Source organism: Euprymna scolopes, chromosome 2, assembly GCF_053919585.1.
Source record: "Euprymna scolopes isolate OS-2025 chromosome 2, ASM5391958v1, whole genome shotgun sequence".
Classification (NCBI taxonomy): Eukaryota; Metazoa; Mollusca; class Cephalopoda; order Sepiida; family Sepiolidae; genus Euprymna; species Euprymna scolopes.
In genome coordinates, this window is record NC_136483.1 from 54,372,382 (window position 1) to 54,395,045 (window position 22,664).

The 22,664-nt window shown below is 32.6% G+C and overlaps 1 long non-coding RNA gene across 1 annotated transcript in view; it reads right to left on the bottom strand.

The window, feature by feature from the left end:
* LOC145239748 (uncharacterized) overlaps positions 1–19,065 on the bottom strand; it is a 399,144-nt gene extending 380,079 nt beyond the window's left edge. Inside the window, exons 1-2 of the long non-coding RNA XR_013862374.1 lie at positions 18,983–19,065; positions 18,019–18,078 (exon numbers count right to left, since the gene is read on the bottom strand). This is a non-coding gene — a long non-coding RNA (uncharacterized LOC145239748). The remainder of the gene's footprint in view (positions 1–18,018; positions 18,079–18,982) is intronic.
* Positions 19,066–22,664: the final 3,599 nt, after the last annotated feature.

Genomic DNA, 22,664 nt, shown 5'->3' on the forward strand with positions numbered 1-22,664 from the left:
GATGCCTAAAAAAAAAAAAAGGGGGTACAACCAACCAACCAATCAACGAATCGTTTCACAACAGGTATTGTATTTCAGCATTCAATAACCCAAAGAGGTTTGAGATGCTATAAAATAGGCGAAACAAACTAATCTTCCAAATATCAAAGACGATATAATGAACTGATTAATCCCTGGAATAATGATATTACCAGCTATGAGAGATTGACACATTAGTAAGACTTGATCGCCAATTTATCAAAATAACAATGAGTAGATGGAGTTGTTTAAATAATTCATGGATTAATATCAACACTTGATATAAAAGGTATTCACATAGAGTTAAGGAAGACTGCAGAGAGTCCATTAGTGAAAACACGTTGACAAAGTAAACAAAAGATCAAGCGAATCGGATAGAAACGAAGAGATTCAAAGTATTAATTTATTTATGAGACGTTGCACAATGTTATTGAAAAGGTGACATTGCAAATGCGATGAAGTCTTTCATATCATGCGAGGCTGGAAATGATATTAATCAAGATGGAGTGATCAAAACAACAAGGATGAAGAAACCAACCTGAATTATTCATGGAACAAATGTTCATAATTGAAATGATGCATTCACGCAAAACAGTGGCTGCATGACTGGACTAATGGATACAGCCACGGAACGTGGAATCTGTTATAGAAAAATAAAATCCTAATAAATCTATTGTAACCAAGACGTTGGTAAACTATAAACCCACAATTTAGCCGCAGCACCTTGCGTTCAATTAGTTATATCTATTAAATCATTTACACTAGGTGATGGTGGTTAAATGGTTAACAACGCCAAATGACAGCCGGGATGTTTTACGTTCCACAAAAACTCACTTTCACTTAAAATGTTAGCAATCTTCACATGGTCCCTCCTGTAAGTACCTGATGTTTTTCTAGGAAGAATTCTGACTAGAAAAATATCATGGAAACCAATGCCAACAATAGAATCATTCGATATGATGACTAAGTAGATATTTACTTGCTGCAAACCTTAGCAAGATGTGACACAAGGCCAGAAAGTGGAGATATCCAACCAGCACTCCTAAAGAAGGGGCATTCGTGTCCAACAAAAATTACTTGGGCATCTCATCAGCATTCTCCGGTAAGGGCGTCTGAGGCGACAAGCAATAAACTTGTCCCAACCGAAAGCTGGGTGGCAAGGGAGGGTGGACCTCCTTGTTAATACCTAGGCAGTATATCAGTCCGACAAGTTCTGGGCCAGTTCCTAGTCCAGCACCTGTTGGGCTGATTGTCAAGAATGGATTTTTGACTGGTACTTTCTACCTAGATCTCCCAGCAACGGAAGCATCAAGGAGACTAATACCCATAATTCAATGACTAGATAATGTGAATCGGGATTAAATAACTCAAAAAGGTTTGATATGCCATAAAAGGGACAAATCAGAGCTAATAATTATTTTTAAAAAATAAGGATAAATATATGAAAGATTTGAGATAGTATTAATCTAAATTAATATGAGAGAAGAGCAGCTGTTTGTATATATCAATTTACTACTTCCAGGACTATTAGACTTAGGAATGTTACATTTGCTAGGAGTTACCATCTAATTGAAAAGACTACCCTAACATATATTCATTTTCTTTTTCTTATAAAAGGATCCCTGCTGACCATGAAAATCACCTACTTAATCAAATGTTTTAATCTCTCGTTCTAATTATAGGTATTAATTAACACAAAATTATACATATTTTCAAACTCTACTGTATTTATTTCTAATAAAGAATTATCTCCACAAAATTAAAAATTTTCCAAGCTCTCAGCTTCAGTTATACAATAGGTGGTATAACTCAAAGAAGAGAGAGAGGGGGTACGGCAGTTTGTTTGTTTTTGTTTTACGGCATATCAACCCTTTTCAGGTTATTTAATGCCGAATCCAGTGATTTTGAAGAACAATTGTTTAATAGAGTATATTTGTTTTGTTTTTTTTAAGTTGGTTTCTATTTAACCCATACTTGGGACCCTAACAGGTACTACCACTCCGGGTCAGAGTGGACCTGGGAGCAATGGCAATTAAAGGGTGGCTCCACACTCCCCAAAGCCCGCAAGCTGGGGTGGATATAGTTTAGGGTCATATCCAGGACGAGGCACGGCAGAGTAAATAAATCTAGATATAACCAAAACAATTGGAGTTGAATTTTCAAGAATATTATGGTAAATTCAGTAATTTTTTATTAGTTTGTATTCTGAACGCAAAGTATGGGGGTCTTGAGAAAAGTTTTATTGGCAAACTTTTTTAGCATGAGTGGTGTGTGTGTGTGCTATATTTTGTGGTTTATGGGGAATGTTTTATTTGTTGACCTGGTTTCGCCTCATATTTTGATATTGTTTATCATAGCAAATCATTTTACAAATTCTATGCCAGATCCTTTTATACGACTTCATGGCTATTTATTAAAATATGTCACATTCTCTGCAGTTAAAAAAAGATAAAATAGACAATTATTTTGTCTCCTCATCATATCCTGACCTACCAAAAAATAATCCTAAATCCTATAGATATCTATATTTAAATTTCATTTAGAAATATTTGATGAAGTTAAGATACTAGCATTCCTTTTGCAACTAGTTTATCTAGGAACGTCGCTGTAACTGAAAATAGCTAACCTCATGAATTCTAAAAGTTGTTAAGTCATTTAGACTAGAATTATGAATGAATCATGCTGGAAAGTGATGACAATGAAGCATTGATTGATGATGTCCTTCATTTAAGAATCCAATGTCAAGATAAATTTGATTTTAGTTTTTTAGTGTCCATAAAAGGTTTAGATAGAAAACACATTTAGATTTTTATATATATATAAAAAAAGAGGAAAAAAAAAGACGCTTATTCAGCAAAGTTAGAGACGTCCAGACATTGAATTGTTTAAAATCCAAACAAATCAAATCTTTAGATCGGTTGTTTGCCACCACACGATTTGATGAATTCTGTTGGTTTTCAAGCCATTAAAGACTCACACAAATCTTTTTTTGATGCTTTTTCACCCTACAGGTACAGTCCCAATTTGACGTAATGGGCTACTATTCGGAACTAAATATACAGAGATACTGTGTAGGGATTTGAGCAACGAGATGTTTGTTCACATTACACTTGAACTTCTACATGTCACTACAGTCAGTGAAGCAGTGACCCGGTAGGAAATTCCAAAATGCAGCAGTTCGAGGAAAGAAACTAAGCAGAAGGCTTTCCAGCATCTAGAGATCTCTACAGTATTTTGTTACTTGTCGGGTTAGTCGGGGGTATTTACATCAAGAAGTTATAAGTTCTTGGAGTTCGTCAGAGCATTTTCCATTAAATACTTGTAGATTAGGCAGCACAAGAATCCAACATTTCGTTGATGGGGCAGAGGTTGCAGTTTGGTTGAAAGTGCGGTAGCTATTAGGTTAGTGACTCTTTTTTTAACCTTGTCTAGGGGTGAGAGATTAGTAGCAGATGCACCAGCCCAGATGTGGCAACAGTACTCCATGCATGGACGAATGGTGGACATGTAAAAGTACAGGTACTTTCAGGCGTGAGTAACTTTCTAGCATGGTAAAGAAAGCTCGCCTTCTTTGCAGCAGACGTGAAAATGCCCTCGATATATTTTTTCAATTCATGTTCCTGTGAACGTTAAGTCGAGAAGTGTGAACGGAGAGATATCAGGTGGTGTATCATTAGTGGCTATCAGTAGTTGAGACGGTTTCTTATCTTGGCACCCATTGTATGTAACCGTTCATTATTTCCCCTTACCGATACAGACTGGAAGTCTTTCTCTAAGGTTTCAGCCATTTCCTTAGATATATGTTTATTTGTTTTCCTCTCGTGCCTCATCAGCAAATATATTCATCTCGGAGACAATTTTATCGGGAAGGTTATTTATGAATATGAGGAATAATAAAGATCCAAGTATCGACCGCTGAGACAGACCCTCATTTATATCATGTTGTTCATTAATTAAAGTATCTTAACTCGTCCAAAGTTGAGTTGTAAACAAATAAATTGATGTCGCGCTGCACATAGAGCAATCTGTTGGCTGTCTAGTAAACTGGTTCCCTTTCATGGTTTTATTTTGGATCAAAAGAAATGTCAAGGAATCAGTATTGATATGATGGACATAAGGCGAGCAAATAAAACTAAGCGTAATAATTCTGGGATGATTCTAAAAGATTCACATCACACTGTCTGCAGTTACAAAACTGGTCAAAACAAACAGATTTGTCCATCTCCTCTGCCATATATATTAAAAATTTGGGTTTATCTTAAATAGTTTGAACTCATTCGTTTTCCATTTTCTATAATAAGGCTTCCTTCAGTCTTGAAAGACTATGGATACCCACTGTAAGAGTGCCTGCACATTAAATTTTTGTGGCAAGAGTTGCGCAATCTTCAACCACACCTCTCCTGAGTCGATATTGTTGAATACCAGTGGCAAGTGAAGGTTCAGAACAACTGGAAACAATGCCGAGATAAGCGGAAAGCACATAAAGTGCCTACAATTCCCAAATGGTCACGCATTTGGTACTAGTCGAGCTCAACATTGCTTAACTTCGGTGATCTGACAGGAACCGGTGTGTCAACATGACTATGTCGTACATACTATAATATAAAGAACAGTTATCTTTGCAGTGGCGTAGCAGTTAAAGGATACAACATTATTGATTACATACGTTGCAACTCCTTTAGAGATGCAGCGTTTTCAGGCTAAATCCTCTGCCTATATGCAGTCAATAATGGTTGTATAAATTAATCTATCTATATATCTATAAAAGTGAGCGTGTCTGTGTGTCTGTCTACATTTCTCTACGCAATAACTGTCAATTTTTAATCTATAGACTCGAAATTTGATATACAGGGTACTGAGATTTGGGAAAATCGATGTGATCGGTTGTCGCCAGAAATTTGGCTGTTAAGAGGTCAAAGTTCAACGATTTGACCTTTGAGAACTCTACCAAACTCCTCCGACAATTTTTGGTGTAAACACTTGAAGTTTTAGATATAGTTCCCTTTGACATGGATCTAACTTACTAGCTTGATTTAAGCCCAAAACAATACATGTTAAGGGGTTATAATAGGGGTCAAAGTTAAAAAGATTGACCGTTTCTTATTTTTATTTATTTATTTTTTTTGCTCAGCATACACCTCCAAACACTCGAGCAACGCCGGGCACCCATGCTAGTTTATCTATAAAAGTGTGTGTGTGTGTGTGTGTGTGTGTGTGTGTGTGCATTTCCCAACACAATAACTGTCAATTTTCAGTCTACAGACTCGAAATTTGATATGCATGGTACTGAGGTTTGAGAAAATCTTTGTAATCCGTTTTCGGCCAGAAATTTGGCTGTTAAGTGGTCAAAATTGAACGATTAAGCCTTTGAGAACTCTACCAAACTCTTCCGCGAATTTTGGGTATAAACAATTGAAATTTTAGATATAGGGTCCTTGGACATAGATCTAACGTAATAACTTGATTTGAGCCCAAATCACTAAATGTTAAGAGGTCATGATAGGGGTCAAAGTTAAAAAAATTTAGCGCTTTTTTATTTATTTATTTTTTTGCTCAACATACACCTCCAAACACCCGGGCAACGCCGAGCTGAAATGCTAGTATACTATAATTACACTGCTTCTTATTGAGCACTTTTAAGTTTCAGTGGATTTACATCTAGGAAACTATCGATACAATCATTATACAAGGGTCGTTCCAAAAAGTAAAGCCTCCTATTTTTTAACTCAGAAAGTCGAAGAACTACAAAGGCGGAAGTGATTCCATTAAAAACAAGCAACCTTTTGTGTGCAAGAATTTATTTTTCTACATATTGATGCACTTTTGTTGGGAATTTAATAAGTTTAATCATCATAACAATGTAATTTATTCTGATTGATCCAGGTGAAATAAAAATCGGAGCCATTACTTTTTGAACATCCCTCATATATATATATATATATATATATATATATATATATATATATATATATATATATAAATATATATATATATATATCGACCCAATCAAACAAAAATTTGCACGAAACTATTTATAGTATTTATGGAAATTGAGAAAGCAAATTTAGCTCCAATTTTTATTTTTACTTTCTATACCGATTTATTATGTTTTTTTTGTGTTTTTTTTTTCATTTCTTTTTCTTTTGTTTTTAATTTCACCAAATCGGGCGTTATTTTATATGAATTGGTGCAAACACTGACGAAGGATAATTTTTCCATCATTTTTTACGAAAAATGTACACTTGTATATTGTAAACAGTTTGTTTCGAATAAAATCCGACAAAGTTAATGCACTAGTATCATCTTTAAAACTTGTTTATATGGTTGAAAGTGAAAAATCATAACTTAATGAATCCTAGAGTTGGCAATGAGTCATCTAGTCTCTAACGAATAAATATATGTCTGGAAAATCATTGGGAACAGTTTAAATGATCAATCAATGGTATTTACCGACATCTAATGAAACATAAATTGATGATGTATGCCATTTAAGAGTTCATGGTCAGTATAAATCTGATTAAATCTTTACAATGTTAATAAAATATTTAGATTGCAAACAAATTCAAAGCGGAAATCAAATCAGACATTTTTATTCAATGGAGTCAGAATTATTCATACATTGAAGATTTTAAGATCAAAACAAGTCGAACTCTAGATCAACCATTATACAATGATGATGCATTTTACCGACATTTCAGATCAAATACATAATTCTAACATTAAAAGGGGATTCTGCATTCTGTTAGGACGCAAAGGGGGTTTAAAAGATGCAAATCCATGATTGGTCAAACAAGATAACGTGTAAATGAGAGAAAGGATTTTGAAATGTTAGATTAAAACAATCGTCCAGAGATTCGAAACAAAGGTGGCAATTGTTTTATCATCTTTTCCATTATCAATTAGATTATGAAATTATAACGAAGAACATGTTGGGCCAATCAGAAATTGTTTGCTGAATTAATATTAATATTTTAAATGTTCTTTGCCCTGTAATCAAGAAATTAATATAATTATAAAAACAATACTCGTTTCAAACACAATGCATTTAGTGAAGTTGTAAACATAACAATGTAGAGAACAACCAATATATTAACGAGTCACTAGTTCTTAAGGATCAGTATTAACGAGAGTGTCAGTTCGATGATGACCCGTAGTACTAGAAGAGGAGTGGAAACGATAAGTGGAAATGACAGAATTTGATTATTTAAAGATGATTCAGCACGTATTTGTTGATATACTTGAAAACGACTATGTTATAGTCAGCTAGGAAGCAACCGTATGATATTGTGTTGTACGGATGGAGAGTTCTTGGAAAGAAACTAGACAGTTATCTGGTTATCAGAGTAAGAAAGGAAAACTCTTGGTAGTGATTGTAGCTAGACGGGTTTTTACATGGGAAAACAAAGTTCAGTTAAACGTCTTTAATGAAAATAACTATAGAGTAGAAATAAACAAGTAACATTACTTGTCTGAGAATTTGTCCCATGTCAAGGCAAAAAAAAAAGAGTCTTATTGGTTCCACTACTTCTGATATTACATTGATAAGATGGATTAAAAACTCATGCATTAAAATGTTTTTAAAAGATCAATTCACGATGATTACATGTTTTATTTATTTGTCTCCACACGAGGGTAAAGGCACAAAATTAAGCATAAGGTAGATTTTTAATGTGGAGAAAGTCCAGGTTCCCAAAAATTATATTCTGGATTGAAACAAAATTAAAAATTGCCTTAGTCTAAAAGCACTTGTTCTTCGATTGATCAAAGACAGAATAGACTAAGTGTAAAAGCAGAACAGATACTACACTTCAAATGCAAACATTATGATCTTTTTTTTTAATTTAGTTTATTTAAATATTTTAGGCAGCATTAATCTTTTTTCATTTAGGGAATCAATTGTTTTCAACATAATCAGAAACATGAAATGTTGAACATTTAAAAAATCAAAACAGAATAAATCAAACATTGGCATATATAAACCAACCATTATTCAATGATTAAATGTAGCTTTAAAAATAATTCAGATTAAAAATATAATTTTAAACATTAAAACGTCATTATGAAAGTATTGAAAAATTTAAATCAAATGTTTATATATTTCAAGTTTCTGAATTCGATCTCTTATCACCAGCTAATGTCAAAATGAACAGACTAGTCTTGTCTTATGTTCATTGCATTTGCCAATGGGTACTGGTCATCGTCCTGAAATACCACTAAAACCGCATCTTACATATGGCATTTGATATTCCTAAATGGTCGCTTACTTAAATATATGGTAACAGGATAGAAGCAGTTCATGAGACGTTAATAAAAACAGCTAACATTACAATTTTTATTGAATTTAGTAGTCGACACTCGGCTATTTGATCAATTAAAATCAAACTGAATAAAATTAAACAGAAACATTGACTTATAAAAAGGGAGAGATGTTCTTTTAAGCTGAGATGGGCAAGTCCATTATTTGTGTTCTAAATGACTGCTAATTCAAGCAAGCATTTTCATATGAACTATTTCGACTTCTTCATTCCAAAACGCATCAGTTTAATTAAACACTTATTTCTATTCCCCAACTGGTCATATATCCTGGCTACTTTTATGCCAACTCTTAGACACCTTTGCTATTGTTTTGAGATGTAACTTAGTTATGGTTACAACATAAAAACAGTTCAGGACGAAAATACTGAAATACATTTTTGTGATATAGTTCAACTATTAAATGAAAATATAAAATCCAGCTGTGTCAGTTAAAGGAAATGGAAATGCATAGAACACATGCTAGAGAAATTAATTGATAATTTATTATTCTGAAAACTATGATAGTATGATTCAGAAGATAATTGGGTAAGCAGAATCAAATATTGATTTGTCAGATTCAAAGCTAAACTAAAGTTAAACTTCAAGAAAAAACTAACTGAATTTTATGTATTGACTATATAAATGTTTTGTAATAAAATACATATCAAGAGAGACACCTGTCTGATAAGTATTTTATTACTACAATTTTAAATTGGCTCTGATTGCATCAATCATTTTGCATTTATTATAGTTTTACAATTTTTTCAACCTAGTTGACATTATATATATATATATATATATATATATATATATTACTAGAAGCATACCTGTCTGAAAACGGATAAAATGTTTCATACCAAATTTAAAGTCAAAATATTATGATACTATACCTTATGCCTAGAATCATTAAATCATTATTCAAATTTGGATCAAAATCTATCAAATTATTTTGATTCTAGAAAATGTCTAAAACTTAAATTGAAATTCAGGAAATCTTGCTTAATTGTTGTCTAATAACTAATATTAAATGCAAATTTGAAATATTACAATTTTAAAATTAGAAAACTTGTCCCTATTTTAAAAATACTTCGATGAAACTGAAATTTGGGAAATTGATATCCATTGTTACAATTTTACGAAAATTGGAGATACCAAATTTTTTATGAAAGGCTTCCAGGTCTTTTACCCCATCTTTGTCTCCTTTTGCATGACATTAAATTAAATATAGTCCATAGTAGCCACCCCTACGTAAAAATTCATAATTGATTAATTACTTTAGAAGTGAACCCTATACCTAAAGGCCAGCCTTAAGAACGGTTATATAAAATTATCCCTAATCTGTTCGATGATACTAACAACATTTATTGTAGTTGGAAATATAAGTACTCCCTTCTCTGTACTCACCCAATACCTTCAAACCTTGCCTCCTATCAACTTATATATGTAAGTATGTTTTGTATATATGTGATTATCTTGCATTGTATCGTTAAATAGGAATACTAACATCTGTTTGTATTAACAATATATTTTGTGAATTATATTTATAATTCGATAATCCTTCTAAAACTTTTTATGTTATATTTTATTTTGCTTATATTAAGTTATAACTTGCATGATTAGTCTCAGACATGTTTTTAAAACTCGTTTTTATAGATAATATTCTTTATTTAGTTGATTTTTATCAATTTTATACTAGCAGTTCAGCCTGGCTTTACTCGGGACGTATGTACTGCTCATAACTTAATGGGCATATATATATATATATATATATATATATATATTAAAAAGTTGGACTAATACTCAGGTAACCTACATCTAAAATTTCAAGTGTTTAGACCCAAAATTGGCGGAGAATTTTGGTAGAGTCTGAAAAAGTCAACTCTTTCAACTTTGACCTTTTGACAGCCAAATTTTCGCCTAAAAACTGATTAAAAATCTTGCTGCATGCCTGAATACGCTTTATGTAAAATTTCAAATGTTTAGATGCAAAATTGGTTGAATAGTTTGCTAGAGACCGCAAAGGTAAAGTCTTTTGAATTTTGACCTCTTGGCAGCCTAATTTTTGGGCAAAAACCGATTAAAAGCTTGCCCTATGTCTAAATATACTTTATGTAAAATTTCAAATGTTTAGAGCAAAAAATCGGCCTAGTAATTTGGTAGAGATCGCAGTAGTCAAATCTTTTTAACTTTGACCCCAATTTTGACCCCTTAACATTTGTTTTTTTTAGGCTCAAATCAAATTAAAAAGTTTGATTCATGTCCAAGTAACGTACATTTAAAATTCTAAGTGTTTAGACTCAAAATTGGCACAAGAGTTTAGTAGAGTTTTCAAAGGCCGAAAACTGATTAAAAAGATTTTCCCAAATCTCAATACTCCTTATGTAAAATCTCGAGTCTGTAGACTGAAAATTGACAGAGTAGTTTGATAGGGAAATGTACACACACAAACACACAATTTCACTTATATATATATATAATTATTTACTATAATGATTATTGAATACCAACAGACACTAGTGTTTCATCCTTTCGGGAATCATCAGTGTAGGATGTGTAAAAAAATTGGTGTTTATCTAAAAAAAAAAAATTCAAACAATATCCTCATAGCTAATGCAAACGGAAAATTACTAAAATATATGCTCTTATATTCTTAGTATATGGTCATCAATAAATTGTATTTTTAAACATATTTTTAAAGGAAAGAGTACCGTGTAGTAAATATTTCAATTTTGAACTCTTTAACGTGGAAAAACGGAAAACTTGTAATTTTATTCACCGTGTATACTAAGAGAGAAATTCACTTTTTTCCATTAAATGGATGTAGTTGCTTTTTTGGGGGTAAATATGAGAATCAATTTATTGATAAAATTCGGGCTTTTTAAAAAAAATATTATCCCGTTTATATAGGGAAACGGCTGTATTATTTATTTTTTTGTTTTTTAGATAAAGACCAATTTTCGATTTTATGAAAACATTCTTTTGGTGAAATATATATATATATATATATATATATAAATTTATAACTTTTTTCGAATTAAATATTAATACCGTATAGAATTTATATTTGTTATTCGAATTACTATTGAATGTTATTTAAACATTTCAGTCGATGTAACCGCCAACTTTCTTCAGGTGTATTTTGTCGAACTCAAGAATTAAATGAAGAGTTTCATTCGCAATTCCATGCAGATTCCCGAGTTCTATAGAAAAATTACGAAGTTCGATAAGATATACCGAAAGAAAGACTAAAGTTACATAGACCAAATTATTGTTAATCACATAATTAACAATCAAAATAGTAATCTGATGAATAATAATCCAAATAATATAAATAGTTGAACTACATAACCTATATATATATATATATATATATATATATATATATATATATATATATATATATATATATATATATATATATATATATATATATATATATATATATATATCCCCAAAGTTGTTAATTTTATTTTGCGTTAGTTTACAACTGTCCAATAAAAACTTAGTCGTAGAAGTTAAACATGAAATGCTAAATTTTATTCATTGATTTTTTCTATTTTCTTTTTATATAAAGAAATCCAGTTTTAATGAACATAGTGCTCGTTGGAAACATTTTTAAAAAATTCCCTTTTGATGTTTCGTGACATTTTACTGATAGGTAAGTATAGTAAGCATATGTTAGGTCAGCTGGGGGTCGAAAAGACAACTCTTTGATGTATCGTGTCCTTTCCTAAAGTCAGATTAGTTTACAGTAAAATGGCAGTCAATCTCGACTGGTTGGTTGCTTACTGTTTGCTCTCAAACTCTCTGATCTTAGTCTGTAGGTCAAAAAAGAGAGGATGAGTAACTTGGTAGGATTTTTACTTAAATCTTTTTTTTTTTACATGTATCCTTGTATCTCTACGGGTTTTTTTTCTTCTTAAGTCATTCTGTCACGTTTCAGACTGCAATTGCATTCCCATTGGTCGGTCACATTTTTACTTTAACTGGTGTCTTAAATAAGTTTCCAGATTTTTTCATATGGGCACTTTTATCGATAGTACACACATGAAACACTGGTCCCCTCTATAGTAATCTTCTTTGGTTGCAATGCACTTGTTGTAACATTCCAGCATCTTCTGGAATGCCTCATAGAAGACCTATTGTGTGAGCATATCAATAACCCTCGTCACAGCCTCTTTCATCTCCTCAATTGTCTAATAACGACAGCCTCTAAAGTTTTCTTTGAATTAAGGGAATAACCAAAAGTCACAGGGACCAAGGTCTGGACTGTGTGATCTGAATTAATCAGCTAGTTCATCTCCATGCTTCTATAGCAACGTTTTTTTTTTTTTTTTCTCTGAACACTCTTGAGACAAACTTTGAGCAAATTTTCCACCTCTTCAGTTTTTCACAAATAATTGTGTACACTGACATCAAACTGTGCACTTATTGTCTCTATAGACGCACAACGGTCCTTAACAATGAAATTCTTTATTTGGCCAATCAACTCTGGTGCTCTAACTTCCTTACTCTTTCTACATCTCTCATCATCCCTCACAGGCTCCCTGCCTTCCTTGAATCCCTTATGCCACTCAAAAACTGATGCTGGATTCATGCAAAATGGTTCAAAAACAGTCTGAAGCATTCCATACATTTCTGCAGCATTTTTTCCAAGTGTAAAACAGAATTTTATTGCATATCGTTCTTCTAAAGTGTCCTTATGTAATCTATTATTATTATTGTTATTATTATTGTATAATCTTTTAATCATAACGAATAGTGTAACATCGGTTCTGTTGTAATAAGACAGTCCTTCCAGTAATCACCCGCTCACTTTTTAAGAGGAGAGGGTAATTATCCCAAATATTGTATCTTCCTTTAGCATCGGTTCTGTTTTCATGAGATAATCTTTTTTTTTAAGAGACTAGTGTAATATCGTTTCTATTGCTGCCATACTTGCAAGCATTATATTCTCCTTTAATATGGGTGGAGGGGTGGTCCTCCCTAATATAACCATCACTATTTTGGAGGACTAGTGAAATATCTGTTCATCATGATACCATCCTACTTTTAGGAGGGGATCCTCCCAGGCATTACTACCTCCTTCGGGGAGTAGTTTAGTATATTTTCATTCATTGCCCATGATACATTCTTCCTAGGCTTCACATTGTCTTTTTTTTGTGTGTGATTAAGTAGAGAATATGTTCATTCTTCATGATACTATCCTCCGAGGATTACCGGCTCCTTTTTTCGGGGGAGGGGGGGATGAAGATAGTGTTGTATTGTTTTGTTATCATGATATTATCCGGCATGAATACATGAATATTTGCTAAGAATTTTAAAACGAGAGATGATTTCCTATTTTTTTTAATTTTTATTATTGCATTTTCTCCCCAAACAAGGCACACTGCCACTTTGGTGTAAGAGGCTGCCATCTTGGACATAATTTGCAGGGATTTTTAGGGAATTGAGCAGCAATATGTCTGTTTACATTGCAATTGAACTTCTGCATGTCAGTACAGTCAGGGAAGCAGGGTCCCGAAAGAGAATTCCAAAGTCTAGCAGTCCGAGTGAAGAAACTATTAGAGTAGAAGGAGCTCTACTGTGTTGGGGTGGACTTGACACTTTAAATGCTTCCAAATTTCTTTCAAATTTGTAAGTAAATCATTTTCCTTTTTCAACGATTGACAAGAGATTAAAATGGCTGACTTGTTGACGAGTGACACAAGTGAATTCTAGAAGATTTAAGTTTGTAAATATTTTTTTATAATTTTATTTTATCCATGCTATTGTACGCCTGATTTAATTAAATATCTGATAAATAGTAAATAAAAATCATTTTTTAAATCACGTAGAGGCGATAAACGCAGGTACATGAGAAGTGGTCACACAATTTTATTAATATAGAGATTAGTTATCCTTCATCCTATCTCTTGGAGGCACAAAAGGTACTAGCATATCCTGACATACAAGAGAGGCTTCTTTGAAGAACTTGTCCATTTTGGAGATTCTATGAAACAGTATTTGTCCACTATGAGGCATTGTTGTTCTTCTTCTGAGTAAATCTTTGCAGCTTTTTTTCACAGCGTTTCTTCACAAGGTCGCCAATCCTTTCTGCACTTCTCTTAAAATTAAAGGAGATTCTGTTCAAGTCAGATAGCAGCAATAATGGAACGTAGTTCATATCATTGGTCATTTTTAATATTCTCATAGTTTTCCTAATTTTACGACTGACAATCATTCAATCTCATTAACTTTTATCCTTTAGTGGATCTTGGTCTTAACAAGTGAGAACGCCGTAGTAAAAATATCTTAGATGTATTCTGCAGTAGTTGCAAATATTTCCTAAGTGCTCCAAGACATTCATTTTCTATCCTCCAGTCACCCTTCTATTTCTCTTTCAGAAAAGCTGAAACTTAAATGCTATTTTCTTTTTCATTTAATGTCATCAAGGTTAACCTCATCTTTTTATTTATTTATTTTAGTAAAAGGGTCGATCCATTATACAACTCTTGATATTCTGTACAGCACTGCATTTCAGTAACTAAAAGCAATATAACTATCTTTAGAGAATTCAAAACCTGACATAAGTTTTTGTTGCAATGTGTCACGATCTTTACCACAACGAGGTTGAGATGGGGTGGCATAAAAAAAGATTTCAACAAACAAGACTTGCCTCTATAATAAAACCCGGAAATCGGTGTGAAAAGGAACGATAATAAAGGCATCCTTACTTTTGTTGCAATTTTCACTCAAGTCCCAGTAAGAGGTGAGCAATTTGTTGGTTTACAACAAAAACGTGCCAGGTTGCTTACAACAATGATGAAATTCTTGTAAGGGGAACGAGAGAAAAAATATAATGGAAGGGTTGTTCAAAAATGCAAAATTAGTGCACAATTGCAAAAAGGGGAAAAAAGAAAAAAAAATGAATTTCTTTTATAATGCTATACTCTCGATGCTCATCTATTTAAATATCACCCCATTCAATCACATGGTAACGAACCACGATAAATACAATCGGCAAATTGAAAAAGAAATAATCAATTTTTTTTTTGTATTTGTATGAGGCGCTTAAAAAAGATTCCAATATTTCCACCTCACATGAAGTACAAAATGTTATTATATCTATGTAGTTGCATGTGTTAGTGTCTAGTAATCTTGTCATATTGTCTCTTATTATAGGATATTGCAACAAAATCCGACACTCGACAAAAAGTTTTTTTTAGCAACAGTTACAGTTCCATACTATATTATTTTTCAATGCAACTGCCGGCAGCTGAGACGACCATCACAAAGTGGCCGCAAAATGAGTCACACGATTTGGTGAACATGTCCTTGCTTGTAGCGATAAAGTTCTCCACAATGGCAACTTTCAAAGAGTTAACAATGTTGTTGGGCTTGGCCTCGATCACGCATCAGAAGGAACAGTCAAATCCCGCAAACAACAATGAGAAACATTGTTGAGCATCCACACTTGAATCGTCTTGTCCTTGTGTGTAGGAGCAGAGTATATGCAACTCCCTGTATACTCTTGTTCAGACATTTTAGAAAATTTTCTAGTCTTATCCCCTTTTTAAAGTTCTTATCAAGGTCCAAGAAAACTCGAGGATAAGGGTTACGGTGGTCACTGAGAGCAGTGTAGTGATCGTTAGTGGTGGTGGAATTATTTAAGAGGACGGTTTGACAAAAACTTGTTTACATTGGACTTATAGATTACCATGTTGCAGTCAGCTGTGAAGCAGACCAGCGGAACAGAGTTCTGCAGACGGGCAATTATAGGAAAGCAGCTTTATTTATGAAATTTGTGTTTTAGATTTAGGCTCAGATAAAGGATGTGAGAACTTGTGAATAATAATAGTTGCAGCTAGACGAGTGTTTTTTTTGTGGAAGTAATGCTGGTGGGGAGGGGGCTATAGATTGAAGCTCAGACAAGAACCTGCCATAAAAGTAATGGTAGAGCAGAGCCAAATTCGCAACGTCTCTTCTGTGGGAAAGAGGTTGTAGGGAGGAGAAAAAGGTGTCCCCTACTAGGTTTCAGAATTGGTTTTGAATTCTGTCAAGGCAGGATAGGATGCTTCGAGTGGCACCTCCCCAGCTGAGGCAACAGTATTCCATTTTAGGACATATTTAGCTCTTGTACAAGTAGAGGATTGCGTCAGGAGTGAGATACCTTTTAAAATTGTTTATACTTTTGAAAATATTGTAATTGTTTGCAAAAATTATAATGTTGGTTATTGAATTCTAAATATTTAATTATAACACATACGACTGCATAAATTTCATAAATACAGAAGGTAAAAAAATAAAAAATAAACTTAAAGTTAATGATAGTGTTAGAAAAGTAAAATGAGATCACTTTTTGACCTATTCGATTCTGTTGTTAGTATTAAACATGTTGGTACAGGAGTTCACAAAAGATCTAGCGTTCACAATATTTGGTGTTCTATACTTGTTTCATCACAGGAGGCGAGGGGGGGGGTAAAGCTGTTTTAATAAGGGACATAACTCTGGCATAGATAGAAATTTCTCCTAAAGAGAGATTTTTTTTTTTTTTTTTTTTTACACAGTGGTCACCACTTATCAAGGCCCGGAAGCCATTCAGGGATAAGGGTTATTGCAAGTACATTACGTTAGTGTGGAGATTTAATGAAGTGTTTACTTAAGAGGGCGGTTCATTAGGAATTTGTTAACGTTGGACTTGAAGACATCCAAGTTGTAGTCAGGTGGGAAGCAGGCAGACGGAACAGAGTTCCACAGGCGTGCAGGTCTAAGAAAGAGCTTTGTTCATGGATAACTCTGGTCCTGATATTAGCATTGATTTTTTTTGTTTTGTTTTTTGTTAGAATTCGGTATATAGAAGTGATCCTATAGAATGTTGCTAGCGCCTATAATGAAAGTGGTGACAAGCATTTGACAGGATCCAACAGGACTTGAACATCGTACAATTTAAAGCTATTTAAGTTAAGCATAGAAAACAAAACAAAAAAATTTAACTACTAATTATAAGATTTATAAAATTTCCAGTTAATATTTAAGTAAAAAAGCAAAGAAATATTTCATAGAATTTCTTCTTTATTGCTAGTCCAAGAAAATCTTCAGTCGTTAAAATATTTCTTGTACCCTAAATATCTTGTTTTTGATGTAAAAGAATTTTTTTTTCTTGCTCCTCATTCCAAACTTCGACAATAATCAAAAGTTGAACTTTTGCCAAAGATCAATTTGTACAACGCCCGATCTGTGTGTCAGCACGGCTCAAAAAGTCTGAAAACATTCAGACACGGCGCTCGGAGGTGCTGCATGGAGCTGGAAGGGGAAACGTCTTCTTGGCTGCCGATCAACGTCTTACTTCCATCATTTGGCAAAAACAATCAATGTATGTCGAACGAAGAAACGCTAGAGACATCCAGCTGTTTGATCTCTACACGATAAGTAAATAATGTGCCTAAGTCGATGTTGGGTAGAGGAATGGGGAAACCATGTGTTGTGCAGTTTCAGCTGTTTCGATATGTTTATATGTTTGTCTAAGGACGGTAGGTTCAGCGCTATCTCAAATATCTTATAAGTTATGAAAGCTTTATATTATTTCACTCAGTCTATGCCAAAGTTGCGAATTATAAGTTGCATGTCTACAGGTGTTTTGAGGGCATCTTCATTAATCAACCTTGACAGATGTTTACAAATAAATACACTTAAAAATATCCTCACACTTCAAGGGATACGTACGTGTAATGAATAGTGTCGAATGGGATCTGTAAAATAGCTTGGCGGAATTTATCCACATAACTGAAATAAACCAGAAAAAAGTAATTTGGTAACCTCTGACCTGTATTTTTATTTTATTATTTTATTTTATTATTTTTTTTTTTTTAGATCATTGACTCCATAAATAAATACTGTTTATCTTTGGACCGAGAGTACAAATGAATCAAAATACTTTATTTTCAGTTATAAACTCTAATTATAGCAAGAAATTACTGTTGGATTGAATGCTTTAAAATCGCATTCGAATTTTGCATGGCCACGTTAGAAATCGCTGCCAGACATCTTTGTTTTCATTATTCAACACTTGTTAACATGTAAAACAGATGTTAACACAAATATGATTATGGTAATACTATAAACAGTGGTGTTGGTACTGATCTTGCTACCTGCAAAGTTTAAATTTATTGGCTGGTGTCGAGTATTACGGTTAACCTGTGCTCTTTAACTGAAGAAATAATATCGCTTGGAGGCGTCATTAATTTAAAAAAAAAAAAAAAAGAAAAGAAAACAATGATATTCTGTCATAATCATTTGCATCAACTTTCCTCTTATAACATAAAAAAAAACATTAAAGATCACTGAATTTCATTATATATTTACTGGGCTATATTTGCCCCGTTGATTCACTATTCGTTAAATAAACTACAATATAAATGGATCTACCATAGTTGAGAGCGACCTGATGGTTCCCTTTTCAGAAATGCAACCGAAAGTGTCGCCCCTTTCTCTGGATAGCTCCACTTATCCACAAATTATAATACTTTACTGAGCTATATTTTCCCCGTTGGGTCACCATTAAATAATTGAAATATATATATATATATATATATATATATATATATATATATATATATATACCCGTTATGGAATTAAGTTCTCATAGAAAAATTTTTTTTAATTTGATCAAGTAGGGTTTTTTTTTTACCGAGGAAAATCAAATTTTAATGCAATCAATCGTATTCCGCCATCTTGATTATTTCGCAGACAAGGAGGAGGAGATAACTTCATCACCGCTTAAAGTTTGTCAAAATTTGATGTGATTATTTTGAAACATGGACAGAAAAAATACCTATATAAATGTGTTAGGGTTTTTTTTTTTTTCACTTTTTTTTTTTTTTTTTTACAAGGTGGTCACCACTTATCAAGGCCCGGAAGGGTTATTGTGTATACAGTATGTTAGTGTTGAGATTTGATAAAGTGTCTTACTTAAGGGGGCGATTAATCAGGAATCTGTTTATGTTGGACTTGAAGACATCCAGGTTATAGTCAGGTGGGAAACAGGCAAACGGAACAGAGTTCCACAGGCGTGCACTTCTAAGAAAGAAGCTTTGTTCATGGAATCTACGTTTTGGTTTTGGCACAGATAAAGAGTGGAGAAAACTTTTGACAGTGGTTTCAGCTAGACGGGTGTTTTTCGTTAAAGATTGGCGAGGGGGCAGGGATTGGAGCTCAGACGAGCATTTGCCATGAAGTAATGATAAAACAAAGACAGGCTCGCAACGTCTCTTTTTCGCTTATTTTACAGAGTTTCTCTATCCTTTTCTAAATCTATTTTTCATTTTGTCCTTTGTTAATCTATTTTTGGTTTAAGGGCTACCCTTTATCGTCCGCGAAATAGGCAAGATGGCCGGAATACGATTGATCTCATTAAAATTTGATTTTCCTCTGTAAAAAAACTACTTGATAAAATTAAGTGAATTTTTTTTTATGAGAACTTAATTCCATAACAGGTGGGCACAATACAATTTTTTTCAATATTTTCATTTTTTAATGACTTGATTTAACTAAACAAGTAACAAAATAATTGTGCATAAATCATATAGTTTCTACAACTGTTGCCATAACATAGAAAAGAAAACGATCAACTTTACATTAGTATCGAAATTTGAGGAGTAACTCACTTGAAAAATAAAGGACAAAATATGTTTACCTGTTTGATTATTTTATTATGGTAATTATTTGATGAGTGAATATGAATTGTTGTCGTGACATTTACGCAGAGTTCGTAATATATTTGTCAGTGTTTTACTCTTTGCCTAAATGCTAAAAAATTACTCTGATTTTTATCATGTCCATCTATCTGGCCAAGGCAATGAGGAGGAAACACCTGCACTAAGTGAGATATGTACTCAAACTGTCTTGTATGCCATCTGTCCACTTATTGACTATCAAGACATCAACTTACAAACCAAAATTATTCAATTGAAAGGCACCTGAAGACGCCTGGAGAATACAATGGCCGACAAACTGAACATAACTATCAAAATTAGAACACATTTTAAATAAGTTTTAGCTTATATAAATATTTTTCCTTTCTTATTATGAATTAAAAAAATTTATGAATTAAAAAAAAATATTTGGGTTTTTTTTTCTAATTTTAAAATTCCTATCTTTAGTTGAACAAATTCACAGATTTTTCTTTTAAATATTCTGGACAAAATTGGTTTTCATGTTTGACTTTATCAGAATTTATTCAAAATTCAAACAGTTGCTTTTTCTTTAGCTTAATTCCTTCTCTTTCATATAATTTATTTGTGTGTGGATCCTGTGGAGAGAGACATTTTCTTATTTTCTTTTACCTCCGAGTGTCCATATCCGGTAAGGTAATATTAATGCGCTATCTGAATCAGAAAGAGATATGATTTAAGCAGACTATAACAATAATAGTGCATATCAAACAGCGCACGACCTTACAATGTTAAAGTAATGTTTCAATGGTTTATAATTATCATTGCGCTTTGGTATTAAACAATTTACAAAGTTTTACTGTGCCATAATAATAGACTAAAAAGACCAATCATGTTTCGAATTTTTTTTTTTTTTTTCAATTTACGAGTGATTATCTATATTATTCAGACAACTGTTTTCATCTGAGATGTTATTCTTGTAACGTTTCGGTCGATGTAACATCACAACATAGTTGTTTTGTTTTACGACATATAAACCCTTTTAACGTTATTTAATGCCGAATGTTGAAAAACGTATTTATACCTAACGTTATTTATATCTTTAAATATTTATTCCTGATGTTTGGTTTGATTGCTTTGTAGAGGAAAATTGTTTTTCGGTTTTGACTTTGCAAAACATGATTGAGTTGTTCAAAGGAAAAGAAAAAAAGACAATAATATAAATGTTTGGTGCATTTTAAGAGAGGGAAGCCAGTAACTCCAGACAGCCTAATTTGGTAGCACACGCGTAACCTTCGACCTTTTTTATGTGCATCATATAGAACTCACCAATTTTTATGTCGAATCTGTAAATAATTTCTTTTATTTAATTAAGGTTATTCTCTTTTTATCAGTCATGACCAGATAGAAGTCTTAAATAATTCTTAATTATATTCTTAATATCGTCTGTACTGAGAATTGAACTTTCAACCTCCAGAAGCACATGTAGATAATATATATATATATATATATAGAGAGAGAGACAGACAGAGACAGAGAGATAAAAAAGAAACAAACTAAATTTTTTCTCTCTATCTCCTCGGAATACTATTTCCATTATTCGCATATATTATACGAGTGAGTTCCCAAAAGTAATGCTTTCTATTTTTTATTCTGCTCAAATGGATTAGAGGGGATTGCAAATTGCATTGTTATGATGACTGAACTTATGCATTCATGACCTGACAGTTTCATCTCTCTGTTGCCGATATTGATGATGTGAAACTAAGAAAGTAGCCCTTGTCACGAACATGCGTTAGAAGCAGATATGCAGAAAATTCCTGACAAAAGCACATTGAGAGTGATAGCGACTATGTAGAAAAATAAATTCTTGAGCATAAAAGGTCACTTATTTTAATGGTACTACTATCGTTTTCGTAGTTCTTTAACATTCTAAGTTAAAAAAAAATGAAGCACTGCTTGTGGATGTAACACTGTACATCTAAAACAAGAATACGTTAAAGTCACTCAAAATTCAACCAATATTGCCTTTTAGCATTAAACTGCCCAAAAAGAGGTTGATATGGCATAAAATAGACAAGACCAAACCAATTAGTGATATCCTGCATGACAAGCTTGTCATCCATTGCTTGTTAAAAATATCAAGATGACAAATTGTCAAAGTATTTAATTGCATTTTTCCATTTTAACGTGAATTTTTTATCAATTCTTTAACAGACTAAAGAGATTAAACTGTAAAAAGAGAACATTCATATTCTTTTAGTGAAATCCTGCATTCAGGCTTTAAATTGAATTTAGTTTCACTGAATAATTAATAGTCGAAAGTGATTTGGACGCAAATAATATTGACAGGAAATATTAAAAAAAAAAAAAGAAAGAAAAAAGAAAAACTGATGTAAAATATTGTTGAAAACAAAATAAAACAAAAAAAAACACCGGAAAATCATTTATTTATGAAAAACCGATTTTTATAGCTACGGATGGCCAAAATAATTTACAATTTTTCGCTACCTTCTTTTTTTTTTTTTTATCTTAACCAGTTTCATGCTACATCTACATGCATGCTATATGTAAATCAGACATTTCGAGTAATGGATGGTGTAAATCTTTATTATTAAACTAGCAGTTCTTCCCGGCTTTGCTCGGGCCCTATGTACTGTTCATAACTTTATGTGCATATGTATATATATATTAAAAGTG